At 59.6% G+C, this 7,204-nt stretch overlaps 2 non-coding genes across 2 annotated transcripts; both read left to right on the top strand.

The window, feature by feature from the left end:
- The first annotated feature begins 2,857 nt into the window (after positions 1-2,857).
- Positions 2,858-4,672, top strand: LOC142790315 (small subunit ribosomal RNA). The gene has a single exon (XR_012889426.1). It is a non-coding gene; the product is annotated as a small subunit ribosomal RNA (ribosomal RNA).
- Positions 4,673-6,391: 1,719 nt separating this feature from the next.
- On the top strand, positions 6,392-6,544 carry LOC142790375 (5.8S ribosomal RNA). The gene has a single exon (XR_012889481.1). It is a non-coding gene; the product is annotated as a 5.8S ribosomal RNA (ribosomal RNA).
- The last annotated feature ends 660 nt before the right edge of the window (positions 6,545-7,204 follow it).

Below are 7,204 nucleotides of genomic sequence, written 5' to 3'. Positions count from 1 at the left end.
GGGATGCCGACGGCTAAGTGGGTACCGCTGCTCGGATGTTCGCCGTTTTTGGCCGAGTGAGTGCTGGCACTCCGGTGAAGCCAAGGAGCGCCAATTCGTGCACGATATCGGCGTCTTTCGACGTGCCCGCCGGCCACCGCCGCACGAGTACGGCAAACCGCGTCTGCCGGGGCGGGGTTTGCGACGCGTACGCAATAGTGGGAACCGTCGCTCGGATGTTCGTCGTCTTTGGCCGAGCGAGTGCTGGCACTCCGGCGAAGCGAAACGGGGCCGATTCGGGCACGATATCGGCGTATTTCGACGTGCTCGCCGGCGACCGTCGCACGAGTACGGCAAAGCGCGTCTGCCGGGGCGAGGTTTGCGACGCCGACGAAAAAGTGGGAAGCGCCGCTCGGATCTTCGCCGTTTTTGCAGGAGTGAGTGGCGGCCCTCCTGCGAGACCAAGAAGCATCGACTCGCGCACGATATCGGTGTCTTTCGACGTGCCCGCCGGCCACCGCCACACGAGTACGGCAAACCGCGTATGCCGGGGCGGGGTTGGCGACGCCGACGCAAAAGTGGGAACCGCCACTAGGATGTTCGCCGTTTTTGGCAGAGTGAGTGCTGGCACTCCGGCGAAGCGAAAGAGCGCGAATGCGCCCACGAAAGTGGCGTGTTTGGACGTGCTTGACGACGACCACCGCAGGAAAACGAAAAACCACGTCAGCCGGGGCGAGCGACCCATGGCGGTCTGGGTGCTTATCGCTGCTATTATAGGGGCACCCCGGCAGACGCAAAAAAAAAAAAATTTTTTTTTCGACATTCTTTTTTGCTCGTCGACCTCGGGTGACCCAGGTCGCAGTGGGAGCCGCGCACGAAAGCGGCGTCGCGAGACGGCTTCGCGGTCGCTAGTCGCACGAGCTCGGCAACCGCGTCTGCCGGGGCGGAGTTCGGGACGCCGACGGCTAAGTGGGAACCGCCGCTCGGATGTTCGCCGTTTGTGGCCGAGTGAGTGCTGGCACTCCGGCGAAGCCAAACGGGGCCGATTCCGGCACGATATCGGCGTCTTTCTACGTGCTCGCCGGCGACCGTCGCACGAGTACGGCAAAGTGCGTCTGCCGGGGCGGGGTTTGCGACGCGTACGCAATAGTGAGAACCGTCGCTCGGATGTTCGTCGTCTTTCGCCGAGCCAGTGCTGGCACTCCGGCGAAGCCGAACGGAGCCGATTCGGGCACGATATCGGCGTCTTTCCACGTGCTCGCCGGCGACCGTCGCACGAGTACGGTAAACCGCGTCAGCCGGGGCGGAGTTCGGGACGCCGATGCGAAAGTGGGAAGCGCCGCTCGGATCTTCGCCGTTTTTGGAGGAGTCAGTGGCGGCACTCCTGTGAAGCCAAGGTGCGCCAATTCGCGCACGATATCGGCGTCTTTCGACGTGCCCGCCGGCCACCGTCGCACGAGTACGGCAAACCTCGTCTGCCGGGGCGGGGTTTGCGACGCCGACGCAAAAGTGGGAACCGCCGCTCGGATGTTCGCCGTTTTTGGCAGAGTGAGTGCTGGCACTCCGGCGAAGCGAAAGAGCGTGAATGCGCCCACGAAAGTAGCGTATTTGGACGTGCTTGACGGCGACCGCCGCAGGAGTACGAAAAACCACGTCAGCCGGGGCGAGCGACCCACGGCGGTCTGGGTGCTTATCGCTGCTATTATAGGGGCACCCCGGCAGACGCAGAAAGAAAAAAAAAAATGGGGACATGGCGTGCGTCACCGTGCGGCTTCGCAGCGTTGCCGAAGTCGCCGAGCCCTTCGACTGAGCCGAACGGCGGACAGGGAACGTTGGTCGGCCGTTCTAACCTGTCGGTGCCACGCCGAGACGTCGTTAAGGAAAACCGCGTCGTGGGCCTCTACGACGCCGTCGATTCGTTGTACGTTTGGTGTCCAGCGTGTCGGCGGCGAGTAGCGGACACGTCGTTCACGACTTCGGTCTTTCGCAGTCGACGCGAACTTGCGGAGAGTCGTGGTGCCTCACGTTTTCGGCAGAAACCGCGGCGGAATTTTCCCGTGCGTGCGCGCACGACCTCGGTGCTGTGCCGTCAGCGTAGTGTTGCACAAACTCGTGGCCTACCCAAGGTGCGGTACGTTTGCGGCCGTATCCTCGGTGGCAATTTCGTGAGTAGGGTCGCAAATTCTACGACCTCGGCGGGTTTGAGAGCGACGTAGACTTGTGGCACGCTCAACGTGCCACACGTTTCGGGGCACACCCGCGGTGAAATTTTCTCGAGTACGCTCGTATTAGTGCCCAAGGAGGTCTGGGTACTTATCGCTGCTATTATGTGGGGGTTCTCGTGAGCGGCGTACGCGAAAGCGACCGGGTGTCTGATATGCGGCGGGCTTCGGCCTCGTCAAGCGTGTCCTCGGGTCTGCTCCAGGGGAATCCACGGCAGTCGTCTGCAGCCTCATCCGCTTGATGCGTTAGGGGCTGGTTGTCGGACGGTGCCGTTTTACCACGATATCGAGGTGTGTTCCGTGTCGTCCTCGGGCGATTCAGATGCGAAAGCGCCGAAGACGCGGGCGTGACCCGTCGTCTGGCGGCTTTGCGGTCTCGGCTCCGTTGCTAGTTCCGGCCGGTCCACCGACAGTGCAGCGGGCTTGGGCAACCCGCACGGCGCGACCGAGTCGATGCAACGAAAAAGAGCGAGCATGAACGCGCTTCTTGCCGCACGGCTCCCACTCGTCTTTCGGGAAGGTTGTGCCGTAGCGAGCTCGAACGCCGTCATCTCGGAGTGCAAAATAAGCGTGTTGGGGCGCCTGAAGGTGGCCTCCGCCGCACACAGACTGCGTCCGGCCCGCCGAAGGCGAGGACGGACGCGCAGTCGAACGATTACCTGGTTGATCCTGCCAGTAATCATATGCTTGTCTCAAAGATTAAGCCATGCATGTCTAAGTACATGCCGAAATAAGGCGAAACCGCGAATGGCTCATTAAATCAGTTATGGTTCCTTAGATCGTTTCTTCCTACTTGGATAACTGTGGCAATTCTAGAGCTAATACATGCAGTGAGCCTGGAGCCCTTTGGGTAACGGGTGCTTTTATTAGACCAAGATCGATCGGGTTTCGGCCCGTATTGTGTGGTGACTCTGGATAACTTTGTGCTGATCGCATGGCCACGAGCCGGCGACGTTTCTTTCAAGTGTCTGCCTTATCAACTTTCGATGGTAGGTTACTTGCTTACCATGGTTGTTACGGGTAACGGAGAATCAGGGTTCGATTCCGGAGAGGGAGCCTGAGAAACGGCTACCACATCCAAGGAAGGCAGCAGGCGCGCAAATTACCCACTCCCGGCACGGGGAGGTAGTGACGAAAAATAACAATACGGGACTCTTTTGAGGCCCCGTAATTGAAATGAGTACACTCTAAATCCTTTAACGAGGATCAATTGGAGGGCAAGTCTGGTGCCAGCAGCCGCGGTAATTCCAGCTCCAATAGCGTATACTAAAGCTGCTGCGGTTAAAAAGCTCGTAGTTGGATCTCAGTTCCAGACGAGTAGTGCATCTACCCGATGCGACGGCTCGGACTGAACATCATGCCGGTTCTTTCTTGGTGCACTTCATTGTGTGCCTCGAGATGGCCGGTGCTTTTACTTTGAAAAAATTAGAGTGCTCAACGCAGGCGAGTCGCCTGAATAAACTTGCATGGAATAATAGAACAAGACCTCGTTTCTGTTCTGTTGGTTTTTGGAATACGAGGTAATGATTAAGAGGGACGGACGGGGGCATTCGTATTGCGGCGCTAGAGGTGAAATTCTTGGACCGTCGCAAGACGAACTACTGCGAAAGCATTTGCCAAGAATGTTTTCATTGATCAAGAACGAAAGTCAGAGGTTCGAAGGCGATCAGATACCGCCCTAGTTCTGACCATAAACGATGCCAACCAGCGATCCGCCTGAGTTACTCAAATGACTCGGCGGGCAGCTTCCGGGAAACCAAAGTATTTGGGTTCCGGGGGAAGTATGGTTGCAAAGCTGAAACTTAAAGGAATTGACGGAAGGGCACCACCAGGAGTGGAGCCTGCGGCTTAATTTGACTCAACACGGGAAAACTTACCCGGCCCGGACACTGGGAGGATTGACAGATTGAGAGCTCTTTCTTGATTCGGTGGATGGTGGTGCATGGCCGTTCTTAGTTGGTGGAGCGATTTGTCTGGTTAATTCCGATAACGAACGAGACTCTAGCCTATTAAATAGGTGCGGGGTTCCCAGCACCTTACAACCTTCTTAGAGGGACAAGCGGCTCCTAGCCGCACGAAACAGAGCAATAACAGGTCTGTGATGCCCTTAGATGTCCGGGGCCGCACGCGCGCTACACTGAAGGAAGCAGCGTGTCTTTATCCCTGTCTGAAAAGACTGGGTAACCCGTGGAACTTCTTTCGTGATTGGGATAGGGGCTTGCAATTGTTCCCCTTGAACGAGGAATTCCCAGTAAGCGCGAGTCATAAGCTCGCGTTGATTACGTCCCTGCCCTTTGTACACACCGCCCGTCGCTACTACCGATTGAATGATTTAGTGAGGTCTTCGGACCGATGTCCGGCGCGGCCTTTCGGTTGCGCCGGTCTGTTGGAAAGATGACCAAACTTGATCATTTAGAGGAAGTAAAAGTCGTAACAAGGTTTCCGTAGGTGAACCTGCGGAAGGATCATTAACGGATTGTGAAGGGTGAGCGCCTCGGCTGCGTCTGCGCCCGACACTTTCTGCCGCTGACCCCGTTTGGACGCGGGGTCGGCTTTTCCCCACGGGGCTGCCTGAATGTGGAGCGGCACCCCGTGACAAATTGTTGCGCCCAGCGGACGCCAACACCGCGACCTTGGACGGTCGGCCAGGTGGCGGACGCGGGTACAAACGGCGCAACGCACTCATAGGTCGGCTTTCGACCCGCCACTGCACCGTGGCTCGAAGCGCTCGAAATGCGCGACCCGACCGCTGCGGGACCGCCTAGTACTGTAAACAGGAGCGGCGGAGCGCGAACGGCGAGTCGTGGTTACGTCGGTAGAAGGCGAGGCTGCGCGTTCCCGAAACGCCAGCCGAGTGCCCTCCCGACCGTTCGAGCGTGCAAGAACGAGACCCGACAATCGCGCGGCGACTGCCAAGTACGAGAGGAACGGCACAAGCGTCGGCGGTCGGTCAAGGAACTGGCGATGTGACGGGTCCGCTGTGCACCAGTGCATACCGTCCCGCCGTCCGCGGCAAGCGCCTCCGCGTCCTCGGGTGACGGAGGCTGCCGGTCGGTTCTTGCAGGCGAGGGATCTCGCTGGCACCGGTTCGCGTTGACGCGCGGCCGGTCATGGCACGGCGATGCGACGGCCGAGGTGCGCAGTACTCGATGGAGGAACCGCACGCTCCGATGACCGTCCCGCCCTCCGCGGCGTATGCGTACCGACCGTAATGGTTGCAGCAGCGCCGGCCGGCTTTTGAATTCGCCACACGAAACACGGTGCGAGATCGCGGTTAGGGGAGCGTCGACGTTGCCAGGCGTTTTGCTTGCTGCCGAGGGAAAGGCGGCACGGCCACGTCGCGCTCGTCGCGATTAGCGGGTCTGCGCGCTTTGGGAAGGTGCCGCAACGACTTGCCGAAAGAGGAAGCACGGAAGAACGAGGGACTTGGACGTCCCGACAATTGAACGCACTTGCGGCCAGGCCCTTGCTGGCTTCGTTCTTCCGCCTCGAGTAGGCTCGTACGCGGCTCCGGCGCCGAAAGTGGTCCTTGGCACCGACTTCGGTGGACGTGGGAAGTGCCGCGCAAGTACGGCGCGCCTGGCTCCACCTGTTGGCTAAAGTAAGCAGCCGGATCGGCATTTTGGTGTGCGGTGGCAAACCGTGGATGCGAAAAAAGCTTGTGCGATTTCGTGGAACAAAAAGCGGGGGTCCCCCTTTTTATGCGGAGGAGACCGACCCGCCCGCCGTGGTGAACCGCGACGCCACGGTAAAAACGGGAGAGGCTTGTTGATGGGACCGTGCATCCCGCGCTCCACGGAGGCCGGGAGGCGGCCGCCCGAGGAAATGTGTAGCCGTCGAGGCCCGCATCTGCGTGCACTCTTATCCAAATGGGTGTACCGCAGGCATTTTCTGGTTAGGCGGGCCAATGAGAGCGAGCACACAACGATACCTACGGGTCCGGCTTGGAGAACCGGCTTCGACGCCTCCCGAGTATTTATAGAGGGGTGGACCACGAAAGCACTCGCAAGTAGCGGAAGCGAAACGCCGTCCGAAACACACCGTTTGCTCGATTTGCGGCAGCCGAAAAAGGCGCGGCAGAGTTTTGGAGTCCAAGCGTGCGCTGAAAAGCGCCCTTCTTGGCCACTGTTTGGCCGAGTGCCAGAAACGTTTGGTTTTGACTGTACGGAATTGAACAAACACTTTTTCACGACTCTAAGCGGTGGATCACTCGGTTCTCGGGTCGATGAAGAACGCAGCCAGCTGCGAGACTTGGTGTGAATTGCAGGACACACTGAGCACTGATTCTTTGAACGCACATTGCGGCCTTGGGTCTTCCCTTGGCTTCGTCTGTCTGAGGGTCGGATCACATATCAAGAGAGCCTTCGGCGCACAAGGGAACGTGAGCCGTCGACTCGTTTTGACCGCGTCGGCAACACGGACAGCACGCTGAACACCTCACAGCGAGCGCCAACAGCGGCCACTCAAGGGCGAGACGGTGGCGACCGTCGTGCCAGAGCCCAACCGAAACGGGGGCGACCGACTGCATTGAGGATGTGGCACCTCGTTGAGACCGCCGCAGGACTTCGAGTCGGAAGGAAGCCTGCAGGGAAAGTGCGGTCGAGGTTGCGTACTCCTCTCTGCGACCGGGCGCGCAAGAGCTGCGAGAGCCACGGACGCGCAACTTTAACGCACGGTAAACACGAGGAGCGAAAGCCGGCCAGCAAAGCTTCTCCAGCCGTGCGCAAAGTGCGCGAGATCGCAGCCTTGCGTTGCGCTTGTTGCCCTCGAAGTAAGCAGGGTGTCCCGTAGACCGGGCGCTCGAACACGCTGCGGGGCCGTGCCTCCTCCAGGCTTTGCCGCGCGAACAGGGAACGTTCGCGCGCAAAGCGCAGGGAGGTGAGGAGGCTGCGCCCGACGTTTGCGGTTCGCTGCGTACGCGGTTGATGCGGAGAGCACGGCGCGACGACTTGCCGCGAAACGGAAAAAGTCTCCCGCACGAGTTGGCGAAACGTTGGCGAAGC

This window comes from Rhipicephalus microplus, unplaced genomic scaffold (assembly GCF_043290135.1).
Source record: "Rhipicephalus microplus isolate Deutch F79 unplaced genomic scaffold, USDA_Rmic scaffold_99, whole genome shotgun sequence".
NCBI lineage: Eukaryota > Metazoa > Arthropoda > Arachnida > Ixodida > Ixodidae > Rhipicephalus > Rhipicephalus microplus.
The sequence above is the reverse complement of the archived record's forward strand: the minus strand, read 5'-3'. Positions and strand labels throughout refer to the sequence as shown.